Raw genomic sequence first — 19,458 nt, forward strand, 5'->3', positions numbered from 1 at the left:
TGCACAGCGATGATGCAAGAAACGTGTGTTTGATGCTCTTAGGACTAGGTATGAGGGTTTCTGCTGGGACTCTTGCATCACAATCACCTGGGATGCCTGTCAAAATACAGATTTCCGGGCCTCACCCTAAGTCTGAGGAACTGGAAATTCTGCATCTAGAGTGAGGAATACACATTTCACAAGCCTTCCCCTTCCCCCAGGGCTGCTGCTGCTGCTGCTAAGTCGCTTCAGTCGTGTCCGACTCTGTGCGACCCCATAGACGGCAGCCCACCAGGCTCCGCCGTCCCTGAGATTCTCCAAGCAAGAATACTGGAGTGGGTTGCCATTTCCTTCTCCAGCGCATGAAAGGGAAAAATGAAAGTGAAGTCGCTCAGTCGTGTCCGACTCTTAGCGACCCCATGGACGATCAGGCTCCTATCAGGCTCCTCTGTCCATGGGATTTTCCAGGCAAGAGTACTGGAGTGGGGTGCCATTGCCTTCTCCTCCCCCAGGGCAGGTGGGCATTAAAACTGGAAAGCCATTGAGCTAGGATGTTGTTCAGGAAAGTCAGTTTGGAAGTGTAAGAAGTGAGGTCCATGGTTCAGCCAGAAATCACGCTAGTCAACTGCCATAAACACTGAGCCCAGTCTGCCTGCCCTGCATGTGTTACCTGCTAAGGGAGTAAGACCCTGGGAGTGGCCACTGAAGGCAGAGGCCTTCCAGGAACCCTGCTCCCTGCATAGGCCAGGCTCCTGAGAGGAGCTCCTAGAGGATTCACCAGAGTACATCTCCCTGGTAACAAGAGCTGCAGCTGTGACAGAGTGATCTGTGCAGGGACAGTGATCCCCCATCACTGGGGACTCCAGCTCCACGCCTCCTTCCTTTTCAACTTGAACCCTCTGCTACCCAGTGGCGAGACCCAGAGCCAGGGTCTGATAGTGAGCAGTTTTGCAAACCATGAGGAAGCACAGGAGTGGAACTTTCAGAGCCTGTGCAAGCCACATGAAAGTGTTCAAATGAAGGCAGTGACAGGAGGGTAAAAACTTTGCTAGACGTGCAAATGAATAGCACCATTTTCTGCCCCTCAGCCAGCAGTTCTGGCCACCAGCAATGGGTAAGTAGAATCTCTAGACTGTCATTCATGTCCAGGGTTTGAACAGTTTAATTGAAGGAGAGAGGTGTTTGGGGTTTTTTTTTGTTTTCCTCAAAAATCACAGTAGGAAAACACTCAGAAAGTGTTTCCCGAGCTGAAAAGGATGTTTAGGACAATTTCTCTCCTGAAATGTTTCCTTAGCACCTGTTACATTCAGACATGGTTCAGGTTGCTACAAGAGACATCACCAAACAAACCAGACAAAACCCCCATCCTCCTAGAGCTTACCTTCCAGTGAGAGGAGTCAGGCAATAAAAAAAAAAAAAAAAAAAGTGATGCAATCAATACCCCCATCCCAATTCCATAGATGAAGATTCTGGTTTACAGGGAGGGGGAAGAGACTCAGAGATAATTAGCGTAAGCTTCCCTGGTGGCTCAGACAGTAAAGAGTCTGCGTGCAGTGCAGGAGACCCACGTTAGATCCCTGGGTCTGGAAGATCCCCTGGAGGAGGAAATGGGAACCTACTCTAGTATTCTTGCCTGGAGAATCCCATGGACGAAGGAGCCTGGTGGGCTACAGTCCATGGGGTCACCAAGAGTCGGACATGACCAACTGACTAACACTTTCAGTAACACAAAAACAGGGGTCAGCTGGGAGCTGTGTTGACCTGGGCATGCCTGCGTCAGCTAAAAGGGGACTGCTCCCACTCAGCCCTGGACAGTCACTTCCAGGAGAGCTCTGCAGATGAAGTCAAAGTTCACCTGGATTCAGCTTATGGGCCAGCAGTTGGGCACCCCTGGAAGAATGATGGGGAGCATAAAACACCACTGTACCTTTAATGCATTTAGACACACTCAAAATATCATATTCATAGATTTTTTAAAAGGAATTCTCCTCTCCCTCAGCCCCCATTTTTGGTTCCAAGGATAAAAATCTGATTGCTGTGTTTTTCTTTCTTTTCACGTACCTTGGAAAATCCAGGCTGTGAATGGGACTGCATTAAAACAAAGTCCTCACAGCTCTATATGCAGAAAGACTTGCCTACCTGTTCCTGAGATCTACATTTCCCTGGACAAAACCCCTGTTTCTTTTTAATTCCCCTCCGGAAATACAGCACCTGAGATCCAGAGACCCAATCGTTCACCTGGAAAGAAGCCCTGAGTTCTAAAAAGAGAACAATGAAAGCGTCATTAATTGAATTGATGGAGAATGTATGCTCAGAGTCCTGTGGGGAGTCCCATGGTTTGAGTATGATTTAAGGACCACCATCCACCTGTGGCAAATGAATGCTTCTACCCAAGTTGTGTTCGAGCAAGATTATAGGTGAATGAAGCCCAAGGTTGCTAGCAGAAAGTAGCGCGTTCCACTAACACAGAAACGAGAGCTCTACACGATGACAGTCACCGTGTGAATCTGGTGGCTTAGGAAAGAGGACCTTAAAATGAGGAGACACAATAGCTGCTGGGGGCAGAATGGAGCCCTTCCCAAGGGGGGAATCAGGAGCAGCTGTGTCACAGGAGATGGGCCCACAGGATTGGAGGAGGTGATAAAAGATCTTAGAAAAAAGCTCAGGTTACTAGCCCACTGGGTGAGTCACTTCCCCCCACCCCTACTTTCCCCTCTTCAAAATGGGAGAAGGATGGTGCCTGGCATGTCTCCAGCCCCCATCTAAGGCTGGTGTCCCTTTGATTCCCAGGTCCAGACAAGGCTCTAGCCAAGCCAGGTTGTGCATCAATCTGTTCCCTCAGCCCCAAGCTGCCTTTATAGTCTTGCCATTCCCTCTATTTGGAGCAGCTTCTCTCATCCTTCTTGCTCAATGACCCTCTCTTTTGCAAATACTGACATCCCATTGCTCCCCTCCTAACCCCAATTCTCTCAGGAAGCTATGCATTGCAGGAACAGAGCTTGATCTCTGGAATTGGCCTGCCTACAGCTGAATCCTAGCTCTGCCACTTACTGGCCATGTCAGCACAGGAAAGTAATTTCTCTGTGCCTTGGTTCCTTCTTCTGGAAGGTGGAGATAGTAAGAATACCGACTTCAAGGGTATTATCTGAGTATTAAATGACATCATGTGTGGGAAGCTCTTCCTTTGCACAGAGGTGATGAACACACTAAATGCTATTGACATAGTTGTTGCTATCGCTATACTGTCATCTGAACCTCTCTGAGGGCATCATCTATCTTCAATCCTGAGCTACTGTTGCCCAATTCTGTTCCTTATCAAAACACAAACTGGAAAACCTATCCTTGCCACTCATCCAGAACCTGCCATGGGGGTTAGGCATTCTTAATATTCAACACGTGCTTGTTGAATGAATATATGCACTTTTACAAGTAGCCTTCTAAGGACCATATCACATTTTTCACTTAATGGAGAGAAAGCAACCCAAGAGAGAATTTCTGATGGTCACTAACTACCTGTGCAACGTGGGGCAAGTCAGTCCTGGGATCTCAATAGATGTGAGGAAAAGCAGGAAGAATTGGAGAAAGGAAGTGAAACAGACCAATCCAGAGTTCCCTGTCTACTATGTATCAGGCACTCTCTTAAGTGTCATGTGATGTCACCTCTAATTATCATGACAACCTCTGTTCAGGGATATCAACCCCATTTTATAAATGAGAAAACTGAGGCAGACTCCCTTATTCATGGTTTTCTAGCAGAGCTGGGATTATAACCTGTCTATTAGATTCAAAGACTCGTGATTTATTTTTGAGACACCATTGTCTTTAAGATCAGAAATCTTTTGATGGTCCCTCAGGGCTCCCTATGGATTGTCAGATTTCATGGAAATAAAAAGCATCCTTTTTCTTCCGTAGGGTTCTCTAGCTTTAAAAAAAAAAAAAATAGATTTTTTTGGCTTTGAGATTTTCCATTAATATTCCTTCCAGTATCTTTTTCCTTAAAAGTTGTCTCCTGGGGAAGAAGAGGGGACCCCCTGGGAGTGCACTCTGCCCCACCCAGGGTGTGTGCAGCCCGGCCAGTTGGTGAGGGAGATGGTGAAACAGATAAGAGCAAAGACGAAACTAATGCCACTTTGGAGGAGCCAGCCTCTTGGTTTCAGCTGGGAGGTGACTGTGGGCATAGGGTGGATCCCACAGTCAGAGCCAAAAGCTGGAGAGGGCATGTTTTTCCCTGTAGTATTTTAGACTTGAATGGAGGAGGGACAAGGCAAAAAGGATTACAAATGGCCTTAAAATTATGGTCCATCTGGAGCTGACAAATTATCCTCTAGAAACAGTTGTGCACATGTGGCAAGAGGTATGTATAAGGATTTTCATTGCTCCAGTGGGCTCCAGTGTCCTCCTATCAATGGTTGCTCAGCAGCGAGTTGCCAGTTTGGTGCTCTCACAGAAGGTGAGCACACATCCTTCTGCTCCGCCATCTTGAATCAATCTCCTCTCACTGTTGTTTTTAAAAGCTGGAAGTAGCCTGCTGCTCATCAGCTGAAGACAGTGATGCATCCAGGGGCAGACAATGCAGCTATTAGGGTGGATGAACAAGGATGCCTGTGCTACTCTGCAAGGATCTTCAGGATTGCATAGCAGGGGAATAAGGAAGGGGTTCTGGTCCCACTGGTCTCAAATTGTAGGCTCTTTTCACTGCATCCTGCTGCCTCTTCGGAACACAGGGAACTAGGGGAATGTGTCTCTGAGGACTAAACTCTGTGGTATGTAAACCTCATGCTAGATTTTCTTCTGAGAAATGAAATATTAGTGTGGGTTGTAGTACAAAGAGACCTCTGGGAAGTGCTGGACTGTGCCTTGAAAATGAGCTAAGATTTTCCACAAAAGCAGAGAGAAATGAAGACGGAAGTCTCTGGTGGGGGAATCACTGTGAGCAGAGGCACTGAAGCAGGCATGTGTTGAGCCGGGGGACCTGTCATCCCTAGGGACTCATTAGCCAAGGGTTCAGAGCTGACAAGATTTAATGACGCATTCAATACCATGACTTTGGGGGCCTGATAAGCTGTTGTATAGCCATTAGAGTGTCACCTAAGAAACAGAGAGTCTAAAGTGGGCAGTGTTGGGCCAGTTCTTCAATTGCTGCAGGAAGTAACTCCCTACTCCCCATGGAGCACCTTTACTGATTGGTATTAAGTCTTGATCCACTGTGGATGAAACCATGTCAGCGAGGGTCTAATTTCTGAATCAGAGGATCTTGGCTCTCAAGAAGTTCCTGCCACTGCTGCTGCCAGGTAATTTATCTACCAAGCAGCAGACAGAAGGGGCTGTCAGGCAGAAAGATGCCTTCCCTTCTGTGCAAGTCTGGCTGGGTACTCAGCTGGTATCCATCTTCCCTTTCATGCCCTGTTCTCTGTGGAGGTACCCATTCTGAGAAGGGGGAGAGAGAATGAAGAGGGAGTTTATCTTGCTTTGTTTCTGGTTACTGTTGGTATGTATTCCTACAGATTCAAGTGAGGACTAATCAATCAAATGTTTTAGTTGAGGGCCATTAGGATATAAGCTTTGCCTTAGGCACAGTGGTAGGCATTATGGCTGGTGTGAAAAAGGAAGAAATCAGAGTAGAGACTCCGGACTTTGCAAAAATCAAGACATACAGAAAAAAAGGTAGATAATAAAGCAAAATGTTCATCTGAATAATTCCCAAGTGAAGGATTTACAGTCAACAGATAGAAAAGAAAGATTATTGAGGCCTAAAATAGTCTGGGTTCAGTTCAGTTCAGTCGCTCAGTCATGTCCGACTCTTTGCGACCCCATGAATTGCACTACGCCAGGCCTCCCTGTCCATCACCAACTCCCGGAGACCACCCGAACCCATGTCCATTGAGTTGGTGATGCCGTTCAACCATCTCATCCTCTGTCGTCCCCTTCTCCTCCTGCCCCCAATCCTACCCAGCATTAGGGTCTTTTCCAATGAGTCAACCCTTCGCAAGAGGTGGCCAAAGTATTGGAGTTTCAGCTTCAGCATCAGTCCTTCCAATGAACACCCAGGACTGATCTCTTTTAGGATGGATTGATTGGATCTCCTTGCAGTCCAAGGGACTCTCAAAAGTCTTCTCCAACACCACAGTTCAAAAGCATCAATTCTGTGGTGCTCAGCTTTCTTCACCGTCCAACTCTCACATCCATACATGACCACTGGAAAAACCATAGCCTTGACTAGACAGACTTTTGTTGGCAAAGTAATGTGTCCGCTTTTAAACATGCTATCTAGGTTGGCCATAACCTTCCTTCCAAGGAGTAAGTGTCTTTTAATTTCATGGCTGCAGTCACCATCAGCAGTGATTCTGGAGCCCAAAAAAATAAAGTCTGACACTGTTTCCACTGTTTCCCCATCTATTTGCCATGAAGTGATGGGACCAGATGCCATGATCTTAGTTTTCTGAACGTTGAGCTTTAAGCCAACTTCTTCACTCTCCTCTTTCACTTTCATCAAAAGGCTCTTTAGTTCTTCTTCACTTTCTGCCATAAGGGTGGTATCATCCGCATATCTGAGGTTATTGATATTTCTCCCGGCAATCTTGATTCCAGCTTGTGTTTCTTCCAGCCCAGCATTTCTCATGATGTACTCTGCATATAAGTTAAATAAGAAGTTTGACAATGCTTGACGTACATCAAGCAATACAGCCTTGACGTACTCCTTTTCCTATTTGGAACCAGTCTGTTGTTCCATGTCCAGTTCTAACTGTTGCTTCCTGACCTGCATACAGGTTTCTCAAGAGACAGGTCAGGTGGTCTGGTATTCCCATCTCTTTCAGAATTTTCCACAGTTTATTGTGATCCACACAGTCAAAGGCTTTGGCATAATCAATAAAGCAGAAATAGATGTTTTTCTGGAACTCTCTTGCTTTTTCGATGATCCAGCTTCTGCTGCTAAGTCGCTGCAGTCGTGTCCGACTCTGTGCGACCCCAAAGACGGCAGCCCACCAGGCTCCCCCATCCCTGGGATTCTCCAGGCAAGAACACTGGAGTGGGTTGCCATTTCCTTCTCCAATGCGTGAAAGTGAAAAGTGAAAATGAAGTCGCTCAGTAGTGTCCGACTCTTAGCGACCCCATGGACTGCAGCCTACCAGGCTCCTCTGTCCATGGGATTTTCCAGGCAAGAGTACTGGAGTGGGGTGCCATTGCCTTCTCCACGATGATCCAGCAGATATTGGCAATTTGATCTCTGGTTCCTCTGCCTTTTCTAAAACCAGATTGAACATCTGGAAGTTCACGGTTCATGTATTGCTGAAGCCTGGCTTGGAGAATTTTGAGCATTACTTTACTAGCATGTGAGATAAGTGCAATTGTGTGGTAGTTTGAGCATTCTATGGCATTGCCTTTCTTTGGGATTGGAATGAAAACTGACCTTTTCCAGCCCTGTGGCCACTGCTGAGTTTTCCACATTTGCTGGCATATCGAGTGCAGCACTTTCACAGCATCATCTTTGAGGATTTGAAATAGCTCAACTGGAATTCCATCACCTCCACTAGCTTTGTTCGTAGTGATGCTTTCTAAGGCCCACTTGACTTCACATTCCAGGATGTCTGGCTCTAGGTGAGTGATCACACCATCGTGATTATCTGGGTCGTGAAGATCTTTTTTGTACAGTTCTTCTGTGTATTCTTGCCACCTCTTCTTAGTATCTTCTGCCTCTGTTAGGTCCATACCATTTCTTTCCTTTATTGAGCCTATCTTTGCATGAAATGTTCCTTTGCTATCTCTAATTTTCTTGAAGAGATCTCTAGTCTTTCCCATTCTGTTGTTTTCCTCTATTTCTTTGCACTGATCGCTGAGGAAGGCTTTCTTATCTCTCCTTGCTATTCTTTGGAACTCTGCATTCAGATGAGACTATCTTTCCTTTTCCCGTTTGCTTTTCACTTCTCTTCTCTTCCCAGCTATTTGTAAGGCCTCCTCAGACAGCTATTTTGCTTTTTTGCATTTCTTTTCCATGGGGATGGTCTTGATCCCTGTCTCCTGTACAATGTCACGAACCTCTGTCCATAGTTCATCAGGCACTCTGTCTATCAGATCTACTCCCTTAAATCTATTTGTCACTTCTACTGTATACTCATAAGGGATTTGATCTAGGTCATACCTGAATGGACTAGTGGTTTTCCCTACTTTCTTCAATTTAAGTTTGAATTTGGCAATAAGCAGTTCATGATCTGAGCCACAGTCTGCTCCCGGTCTTGTTTTTGCTGACTGTATAGAGCTTCTCCATCTTTGGCTGCAAACAATATAATCAATCTGATTTCGGTGTTGACCATCTGGTGATGTCCACGTGTAGAGTCTTCTCTTGTGTTGTTGGAATAGAGTGTTTGCTATTACCAGTGTGTTCTCTTGTAGTAGTCATGTAGTAGTCTGGGTTAGCTTTGAAGAAAAAGAGGGACTTGGGCTGGTCCCAAGGGATAAAGGTGTACTTCTAGAAGGAGCCTCAGCTAAAATATGGTTTGTGGCAGGAGAGCCCAAGCAAAGCAGAGAAGAGGACTGTGTTTCGAGACCAAGTATCCTGTTAATTCCTTAGACCTGGGTTTTGATCTTTGTTGTTGTTGTTTAGTTGCTAAGTCATGTCCAACTCTTTTATGACCCCACAGACTGTAGCCCCTCAGGCTTCTCTGTCCATGGGATTTACCAGGCAAGAATACTAGAGTGGGTTGCCATTTCCTTCTCCAGGGGATTTCTCAACCCAGGGATGGAACACACGTCTCCTGGTTTGCACACAGACTCTTTACACTGAGGCATGACCTTAGTCCACCAGTTACTAGCTAGTAAGACTTGAGCCAGTAACTTAACTGCCAAGTCTGTTTCCTCTTTTAAAAAAAGAGGCCATTAAATAAAGAAGATGTGGTACATGAATATAATGGAATATTACCCAACCATAAAAAGGAATGAAATAGTGCCACTTGCAGCAACATAAATGCAACTAGAGATTATCATACTAAGTGAAGTAAGTTAAAAAGAGAAAGAAAAATAGCATATGATGTCACTTATATGTGGAATCTAAAATATCATACAAATGAATCTATCTATGAAACAGAATCACGGACACAGAGAACAGACTTGTGGTTGCCATGGGGAGCAGTTGAGAAGGGATGGAGTGAGAAGTTGGGATTAGCAGATGTAAGTTTTGATACAGAGATGGATAAACAACAAGGTCCTACTGTATAGAACAGAGAACTATGTTCAATATCCTAGGATAAACCATAATGGAAAAGAATATAACAAAAATAATCTGTAGATATATGTATATATATATATACACACATATATATGCATATATGTATGTATAACTGAATCACTTTGCTGTACAGCAGTAACTAACACACTGTAAGTAAACTATACTTCAATTAAAATTTTTTTTTAATTTTAAAAAGAGGCCATTAATACGAATATCATAGGATCTTATAAGAACAGACAAACAAAGAGAAGCTAAAGCTTGTTGCCTAATACCTGGCATACACCAGGAGTTCAAAAATTTTTAATTTTCTTTCCCTTCTTTTGTGTTACTACTTTACTTTCTTTCAGCTTTGTCTCTGGCCTCCCACCAACCATTTATTCTCTGCTAAGAGCTTTCAGACCCTTGCTGACATGCCGTTCTTTATGTGCTCCTGGCCCAGCACTGGCCAGAGGGAAGTCTGTAGGCTGTCCCCACGAAAAGAGGGAAGGCTGCCAGATGCAGTTATGACTCGAGGATTCTGGCAGCATCACTCTATCCCAGGGCTATTCCATAGCTCAAGCCTCAGGAACTGCATCTGAGCTCCTGCCTGCTTCCCTGGCAAAACTCATCACCGGGGCAGTGACTGTTCCTGCCAGACCACACTGCCCACCAGTCCCCTCTTGATCTCCGGGGCATCTGGTTTTGTTTCTTAGCAGTCAGCATTATGATGGCTTCCTCTGTATCCCAGAGTGACAGACACTGGTTTTGCAGGACTTGCAAATACGCAAGGCTTTTTCAAGAGAGTAATTAAGAACCTCACTCTCTGGAGTGAGACCTAGGCTTAATTCTGCTTCTTACACTAATTTGCTGTGTGATCCTGGGCAACTAGTTTTGCAACTCAGAGCCTCTGTTACTGTATAACAAGCCACACTGAATTTGTGGCATAAAACAGCAGCCTTTTCATTCTGCTCATAGATTCCCTGGGTCAGGAAACTTGGATACGGACACAGTGGGATGGCTTGTTCTTGCTTACAGATGCCTAGGACCTCAGATAGAGAAACTACAAGGCTGTGGATCACTTGGCAGTGGGGGGTGGAATTACCTGCAGGCTCACTCACTCACATGGCTGGCAAAGGAGGCTGTTGTTCTGACCACCTACCTACACATTCCCTCTCCATGCTCTGCTGGGGTTCCTCACAGCATGATGGCCAGGTCCCAAGAACAGGCAACCAAGAGGAAGCAGGCAAAAGCTGTAGCACGTCTCATGACCTACCCTGAGAAGTCACAGGGAGTGACTTCTGCCAGAGTCACCAGCCCAGCCATATCAGAAAGGAAGGAACATATATTCCACCTTTCAGTAGGACAAGGGTCAAAAATCACATTGTAAGAAAAACATGTGGAATGGGAGAGGTTGTGGTGGTGGTATTTGGAAAAAGCAATCAGCCACACCTTATATATAAAGTAAAGATAATACTTTTGGAACCATTATGAAGATTAAAGAAAATAAGGAATTTTAAATACTTGGTATGGTGCCTGACATGTAATAATTGCTCAGTAAAAGACAGTCATTCACATTCATATTCTCCCTCCCTTCCTCCTTCCCTCTCCCCCCATCTCTCACTCTCACCTCCCCACAAGTAGAGGTACATACACACATATATGACACTTCTGGATAGTGCTTATTAATGTGTCATCGGTGCTTATTAATTGTTTGTGTCTATAAGAGATGCTAGTAATTATTTAAGTTAATGAATCTATAGATTAGATCCCTAATGAATTTACAGAATAGAGCCTCAAAAGTCAGGTTGTTTCTTATCTAATTACCTTATTTTTATACTTTGGAAAACCAATGTTAATAGTCCATGCTTGGATGAAGCATTCTTGTTGAAAAGAACTCAAGTGACCCTTAGCAAACAATAAGCAATTTTTCAAAAGGCTGAGATTAAATTTCAATACCTTTCAGGATCTATAAGTATTTGAATTTCATCATCACCCCAGAGTTAAATGAAAAGGCACAGAAGGTGCACAAAAGCGTGATGTGTTCTCATTCTGCAGATTTGAACAATGAATTGAGCCAGGTCACTTACTGTCTTTGACTTTTTCAAGACTACACAGATTGTTCCTCCTCCCAAAAGCCAAGGGGCCCCACATTTAGGCAGTATTTGCTCTGTGAATCAGCAAGCAGAACAATCAGGATTCACAAAATTGAGATACTGTACTTCTGCACCTCTGCACTAAGGAAGGAAGGACCAAGGGAACAGAACAGAAGGATCATGGTTTGTTTCTTCTCACCAACGCTGTGCAGGGATCTTGGCTTCACAAGGATGGAACTTAGAAGACATAATGATGCCAAGTGACTTTGGGCAAATGACTTACCTTCTAAGACCTCAGACTTCACAGACTGAATGATCTGACATTCTATTGGATTGACCAAAAAGCTCATTCAGGTTTTTCTGTATGATATTAGGAAAACCCAAACGAACATTTTGGCTAACCAAATACAATGGAACCTGCTTAGTGAGCCTCTGTGGTCCATCCTCTCCTTATTATGGTGGAGAGTGCACAGAAATAAGAAATGCCAGGTCTTGGTTTACATGATGTTCACAGCCTAACTGGGGAGATAAGACTTACACACAAGCAGCAATGTGTTACTTACAATGTGAACTTACAAAGCTCAAGTGTATCTTGAGCACTAAGTGCCATCCACAGGTGACCCAAAGGGACAGATGTATGCTGGCAGAAGTCAGTTTCATCCATCCATCTGCTGGAGAGGAAGAAAGGGCACACATGTTATTAAACCATAAGTCCATCTATCAGGCTTCCCCACAAAGCCAATGTTCTTACATTTCACCATATCTTCCACATCAACACTCAAAGATAGAAAAGGAATTTTCCTACTTATATAGAGAAGATTCATAGTTTATTTTTTTAACTTCAACTCCCTTTTAAGTCAATGAAATCTTCCCTCTTAAATTTAATATACCATGCTGAGCAAAGGAAGATGTTAATTAGAATCTGGCCTTCCCCATATCCTCACCGTTTGACACACAACTGATTTAATTTTTCAATTTTGTTGAAGTATAACACACACATAAGTGCATCAATCACAAATATACTGCTCAGTTAATTTTCATCAAGTGAAAACACCGTGTAATCAGAATTCAAGAAATTAAATACTGCCAGGGAGATTGGGACAGACATGTGTACATCACTAGGAATAAAACAGATATAAAATAGATAACTAATGAGAACACTTTTGAACTTCTGTTGCATAATATACCCAGGAAAGGAATTCTTGGGCCACATTATTTATAATTTCCTATCATAGATTCTGCCAAACTATTTTCTGAAAACAAATCTATACTCTCATCAATAATGTATATGAGTTCCAGTTGCCCCACATCAATCTTTATTTTAGCAAGTAAGTGTATCATAATATACACATTTTAACTCACATTTATACATGGACATTACCATTTTAATTTGCATCTCAGTTCAGTTCAGTCGCTCAGTCATGTCCGACTCTTTGCAACCCCACGAACTGCAGCATGCCAGACCTCCCAGTCCATCACCAACTCCTGGAGTTTACTGAAACCCATATCCATTGAGTCGGTGATGCCATCCAACCATCTCATCCTCTGTCGTCCCCTTCTCCTCCTGCCCCAAATCCTTCCCAGCATTAGGGTCTTTTCCAATGAGTCAACTCTTCGCATGAGGTGGCCAAAGTATTGGAGTTTCAGCTTCAACATCAGTCCTTCCAATGAACACCCAGGACTGATCTCCTTTAGGATGGACTGGTTGGATCTCCTTGCAGTCCAAGGGACTCTCAAGAGTCTTCTCCAACACCACAGTTCAAAAGAATCAATTCTTCGGCGCTCAGCTTTCTTCACCGTCCAACTCTCACATCCATACATGACCAATGGAAAAACCATAGCCTTGACTAGATGGACTTTTGTTGGCAAAGTAATGTCTCTGCTTTTAAATATGCTATCTAGGTTGGTCATAACCTTCCTTCCAAGGAGTAAGTGTCTTTTAATTTCATGGCTGCAATCACCATCAGCAGTGATTTTGGAGCCCAAAAAAATAAAGTCTGACACTGTTTCCACTGTTTCCCCATCTATTTGCCATGAAGTAATGGGACCAGATGCCATGATCTTAGTTTTCTGAATGTTGAGCTTTAAGCCAACTTTTTCACTCTCCTCTTTCACTTTCATCAAGAGGCTCTTTAGTTCTTCTTCACTTTCTGCCATAAGGGTGGTGTCATCCGCATATCTGAGGTTATTGATATTTCTCCCGGCAATCTTGATTCCAGCTTGTGTTTCTTCCAGCCCAGTGTTTCTCATGATGTACTCTGCATATAAGTTAAATAAGCAGGGTGATGATATACAGCCTTGACGTACTCCTTTTCCTATTTGGAACCAGTCTGTTGTTCTATGTCTAGTTCTAACTGGTGCTTCCTGACCTGCATACAGGTTTCTCAAGAGACAGGTCAGGTGGTCTGGTATTCCCATCTCTTTCAGAATTTTCCACAGTTTATTGTGATCCACACAGTCAAAGGCTTTGGCATAGTCAATAAAGCAGAAATAGATGTTTTTCTAGAACTCTCTTGCTTTTTCGATGATCCAGTGGATGTCGGCAATTTGATCTCTGGTTCCTCTGCCTTTTCTAAAACCAGATTGAACATCTGGAAGTTCATGGTTCACGTATTGCTGAAGCCTGGCTTGGAGAATCTTGAGCATTACTTTACTAGCATGTGAGACGAGTGCAATTGTGTGGTAGTTTGAGCATTCTATGGCATTGCCTTTCTTTGGGATTGGAATGAAAACTGACCTTTTCCAGCCCTGTGGCCACTGCTGAGTTTTCCACATTTGCTGGCATATTGAGTGCAGCACTTTTGCAGCATCATCTTTGAGGATTTGAAATAGCTCAACTGGAATTCCATCACCTCCACTAGCTTTGTTCGTAGTGATGCTTTCTAAGGCCCACTTGACTTCACATTCCAGGATGTCTGGCTCTAGGTGAGTGATCACATCATCGTGATTATCTGGGTCATGAAGGTCTTTTTTGTACAGTTCTTCTGTGTATTCTTGCCACCTCTTCTTAATATCTTCTGCTTCTGTTAGGTCCATAACATTTCTATCCTTTTTCGAGCCCATCTATGCATGAAATGTTCCCTTGGCATCTCTAATTTTCTTGAAGAGCTCTCTAGTCTTTCCCATTCTGTTGTTTTCCTCTATTTCTTTGCGTTGATCACTGAGGAAGGCTTTCTTATCTCTCCTTGCTATTCTTTGGAACTCTGCATTCAGATGGGAATATCTTTCCTTTTCTCCTTTGCTTTTCACTTCTCTTCTTTTCCCAGCTATTTGTAAGGCCTCCTCAGACAGCTATTTTGCTTTTTTGCATTTCTTTTCCATGGGGATGGTCTTGATCCCTGTCTCCTATACAATGTCACGAACTTCTGTCCATAGTTCATCAGGCACTCTGTCTATCAGATCTACTCCCTTAAATCTATTTGTCACTTCTACTGTATACTCATAAGGGATTTGATCTAGGTCATACCTGAATGGACTAGTGGTTTTCCCTACTTTCTTCAATTTAAGTCTGAATTTGGCAATAAGGAGTTCATGATCTGAGCCACAGTCTGCTCCCGGTCTTGTTTTTGCTGACTGTATAGAGCTTCTCCATCTTTGGCTGCAAACAATATAATCAATCTGATTTCAGTGTTGACCATCTGGTGATGTCCACGTGTAGAGTCTTCTCTTGTGTTGTTGGAAGAGGGTGTTTGCTATGACCAGTTCGTTCTCTTGGCAAAACTGTATTAGCCTTTGGCCTGCTTCATTCTGTACTCCAAGACCAAATTTGCCTATTACGCCAGGTGTTTCCTGACTTCCTACTTTTGCATTCCAGTCCCCTATAATGAAAAGGACATCTTTTTTGGGTGTTAGTTCTAAAAGTTCTTGTAGGTCTTCATAGAACTGTTCAACTTCAGCTTCTTTGGCATTACTGGTCGGGGCATAGACTTGGATTACTGTGATATTGAATGGTTTGCCTTGGAAACGAACAGAGATCATTCTGTCGTTTTTGAGATTGCATCCAAGTACTGCATTTCAGACTCTTTTGTTGACCATGATGGCTACCTCATTTCTTCTAAGGGATTCCTGCCCACAGTAGTAGATATAATGGTCATCTGAGTTAAATTCACCCATTCCAGTCCATCTTAGTTCGCTGATTCCTAGAATGTCGACGTTCACTCTTGCCATCTCCTGTTTGACCAGTTCCAACTTGCCTTGATTCATGGACCTAACATTCCAGGTTCCTATGCATCTACCTGATGCAAGTTAGGTACCTTTTCCATGTTATCAACTACTTGTAGAGCCTCTTTTAAGAATTACCTTTGTAAATTTCTTGCCCATTTTTCTGTTGTCTTTTTCTTATTGTTCAGCAAGCATTATTTATATAACTTTGATACAGATCATTTTTCAGATGTCTATTATATCAGTATCTTCTGTTCTGTGGTTTGTCTTTTCACTATCTTGACAGTGTTGTATGAGGAACAGAAACATATAATTTTAATGTCGCCCACTTAGCAAGGTTTTTCCTTTATAGCTTGTATCTTGTATAAGAAGTATCTTATATAAGAAGTCTTTGCCTACCTCAAAGTCCTGAAGATATTCTTCTATGATTTCATCTGAAATGTTACCTTTCACATTTGGATCTGTGTGTCCTATAGCTATGTGTGCAAGGTCATTTTTTTTTCCTTGCATGTGTATATCCAATTGAACAAGCATGATTTATTGAGAAGTCCACCCTATTCCCCACTGCATGCCCCTTTCTCAAATCACCAAATGCACATAGGTATGTTTCTGGACTCTTTGATTCTCTTCTATTGATATACTAGTCTATTCTTGCCTTTCTTCACCCTATCTTAATTACTAGAGTTTTATAATGTTTTTATACCTATTAATAAGCAGATATCTGGAGAAGCTTGCTCAGGGTGCTGAAATAGAGGTTGGATGATTCTGCTGGGCACTAGAATGTGGTTTAGAAGAGAATCTGTTATGAGACCATAACTGTGGTCTTTTTCTAACTGTGAGATGGAATATTCTGTTGAAGCACCAGTGATTGGAGGTTTTCTCAAAGCTCTAGAACAAATCAATAGCTAAGACTCTGTCCGTGCTTCAAAATCTAAATGTGATGGTTAAACTCAGGACAATCATGAGTGGAAAAAGGATCCAAACATGGAGCATGTAAAACTCTCCCAGAGAGAAGGATGAATCCTCTTTCATGTCAATTAATGTAAAAGAAGAAGGTGCATGAAGCAGCAACAAGTGAGGAACAGGTAGGAATTTGTTGTGCACTCAAAACATGGTTGCTTTTATTAACCCTTAGTCTCAACTCAATATGAGGAGAAAACAGGGCTGCACACACCATAAGAGAGATGAAAACATAAAAAATGTGGATTTTTTTTTCAGGTATTAAGTTTTATGCCAATTGAATCTAAGGGTATTACTAAGTAATGGATGTGTTGTGCAGTTAAATGAGGAGTATTGACCTAGCTATGAGTCACCCAGCTCTCCATACACGATAAAAATACAAATAACTCACAGAAAGAGCAAACTCATCCATAGCCTTGAGCCGCAGACCAAAAACTGTCCTGTGCAAAATTTTATTCTATTGCATCTTGTGAATTCTCCCCCCGTTTATGTCAACCATGGTTAAATGCTGTGGCTTTGAAAAGGATAGACAACATTCGTTTTCTGCTGTGGCCAAACAAAACCCTCACACTTAATAAATCAAAACCGAACTGGCAAAAATCTAACAACTGCATCATTTGCTGAAACCTCAAAAATCCTCAAATTGGTCTTAGTGCTTCTGTAAGCAATTCAATCAATCAGTGTTAGCAAAAGTGTGTGTTAGTCACCCACAGTGGACTCAGGACAGGGCTGAGTAGGAGATTCTCAAGGAGAATAACATGTGGTCTCTACATACATTCATACATACACAAACACCATTGCTTACTTAATTCAGTGAAAAAAAAAAATGTTCATTACATAATTGACCATTCAACAGCATGGCATTAGATCTCTTATCCCTGTCCCTCCAGCATCACAGCCATCCATATGCTATTATTACAGCTATCTTTTCAATTCCTGTCTCTTAGACCATTGCTTCTTGAAATTCTTTTGTGCATAAAAATTATCTAGGGGACTTCCTTGGTGGTCCAGTGGTTGAGACTTCACTTTTCAATGCAAGGAGAGCAGGTTTGGTCCCTGGTCAGCTAGGATACCACATACCCCATGGCCAAGGAACCAAAACATAAAACAGAAGCAATGTTGTAACAAATTCACTAAAGACTTTAAGAATGGTCCACATCAAAAAAAAAAAAAATCTTTAAAAAATATTAACTATGGATCTTGTTAAAATGAGGTTTAAATTCAGTAGGTCTGGGGTTTGCAAGCTTGCTCAGTCGCGTCAGTTGTGTCTGACTCTTTGTGACCCCATGGACTGTTGCCCTCCAGACTCCTCTGTCCATGGGATTCTGCAGACAAGAATACTGGAGTGGGTTGCCATGCCCTCCACCAGGGGATCTTCCTGACACAGGGATCAAACCTGTGTCTCCTGCAATGCCTGTATTGGCAGATGGGTTCTTTACCACTAGCATCACCTGGGATGGGGCCTAAGATTTTGCATTTCTAACAAACTGCCAGATGAAGTCAATGCTGCTGGTCCAAGGACTACATTTTGAGTAACAAAGCTCTAGGCCAATTCTGAGCTCCATGAGGTTCAGGACCTCCTTGTCTTGCTGACCACTGTAACTCCAGCACCTATCATGCAGCCTTAATGGATAATGTTAAGAGAGAGAGGCAGTAAATGAATAAACATTTAAATAAATGGTACCTATGACTTGCATTTTTCGATACATTTTTATATGTATACACATGAGAAAACTTAAAGTATGGGCATAAACACAAAGCTAGAAATCATCTAGCTGATGATGCTAGAAATCACAGCTAGCTAGAAATCATCACAGTCTGATGAAGAAGGCCTGATGCAAGGGTATACAAAATGAAATAGAAAAGTAGTATTAAATTATAAACTGTTTTGAAAACCAGGCAAATGACTGAATATTAAGTAGGAAATAAAAGATGAATCAGAAAATTTATAACTAGAAGAACTATGGACCGAAAGCTTTCCTTCGAAATCCTTAATCTGACTGCAATGGACAACCTGGTAGAAAAGCAGTTGGCAGTATATTGTTGCATTAATTCAAAGAGAAGACCACATAGTTCCAGACTAGCTTCTAGGCAGTTATGAGGGAGGAGGAACTGATGAATACCACCCATATTTCAAGTGTATAATCCATTCTCTTCCTTTATGTCAGATAGCAATTGCTCTGACTCAGCCAAGTCAGCAGAGTGCTGTGTTCATGTGGAGGTTCAGAACTCGGGGAACTCACACATAGGGCTTTGTCAGTCATGAGGTCAGATGTGCCCAGAGACAAGGCTCCAGTAATAAGTTCTCCTTGTTTCCAGGTTTTCTCCCTAGAGTTTGCTCTGCACACTCAGATACAGCCCTTTAACCACCTTGATCAGGCTCTGTTAATTCTCCCCCAACTCTGTAGGATAAAAGAAAATGAAAGTGAAGTCACTCAGTTGTGTCCGACTCTTTGCGACCCCATGGACTGTAGCCTACCAGGCTCCTCAGTCCATGGAATTTTCCAGGCAAGAGTACTGGAGTGGATTGCTATTTCTTTCTCCAGGAGATCTTCCCAACCCAGGGATCGAACCCGGGTCCTCCACATTGCAGGCAGACGCTTTATCATCTGTAGGATAAAGCTTAAGCCTATTAATGTGGCCTTCAAAACCTTTTGGGGCTTCCCTGGTGGCTCAGATGGTAAAGAGTCTGCCTGCAGAGCAGGAGACCCCGGTTCAATCCCTGGGTGGGGAAGATCCCCTGGAGAAGGAAATGGCAACCCACTCCAGTATTCTTGCCTGGAAAATCCCATGGATGGAGGAGGCTGGCAGGCCACAGTCCATGGGGTCGCAAAGAGTCAGACAGGACTGAGCGACTTCACTTTTCTTTCACTTTCAAAGCCCTTTAAAATCTGGCCCCTCCCTTCCTATCTTTGTCTGTATCCCTATTTGTTTCTGTGTGTGTATGTGTGCTTGGGTCTTCCTCCTCACTCCTCTTCCTTTCTTCCTCTTTTCCTCTCTCCCCTCTCTCCTCTCTCTTTAATCTCTTTCCCTCTCCAATATTCTTCTCTTATGTTCTGTTTCATT

The 19,458-nt window shown here is 43.1% G+C and overlaps 2 protein-coding genes across 6 annotated transcripts in view; one reads left to right on the forward strand and one right to left on the reverse strand.

Moving 5' to 3' along the window:
- LOC145508725 (uncharacterized) overlaps window positions 1-19,458 on the reverse strand; it is a 617,339-nt gene that overhangs the window by 379,781 nt on the left and 218,100 nt on the right. The window contains exon 8 of one of the 2 annotated variants that reach the window (XR_014055566.1): window positions 11,835-11,942. The gene's annotated coding sequence lies outside the window, so the exon portion shown is untranslated. The remainder of the gene's footprint in view (window positions 1-11,834; window positions 11,943-19,458) is intronic. The other variant, XM_081495991.1, reaches the window with a different exon arrangement.
- GRIA1 (glutamate ionotropic receptor AMPA type subunit 1) overlaps window positions 1-19,458 on the forward strand; it is a 337,441-nt gene that overhangs the window by 248,408 nt on the left and 69,575 nt on the right. The window lies entirely within an intron of this gene.

Source organism: Giraffa tippelskirchi, chromosome 6 (genome assembly GCF_054371585.1).
Source record: "Giraffa tippelskirchi isolate mGirTip1 chromosome 6, T2T-mGirTip1v1.2.pri, whole genome shotgun sequence".
Classification (NCBI taxonomy): domain Eukaryota; kingdom Metazoa; phylum Chordata; class Mammalia; order Artiodactyla; family Giraffidae; genus Giraffa; species Giraffa tippelskirchi.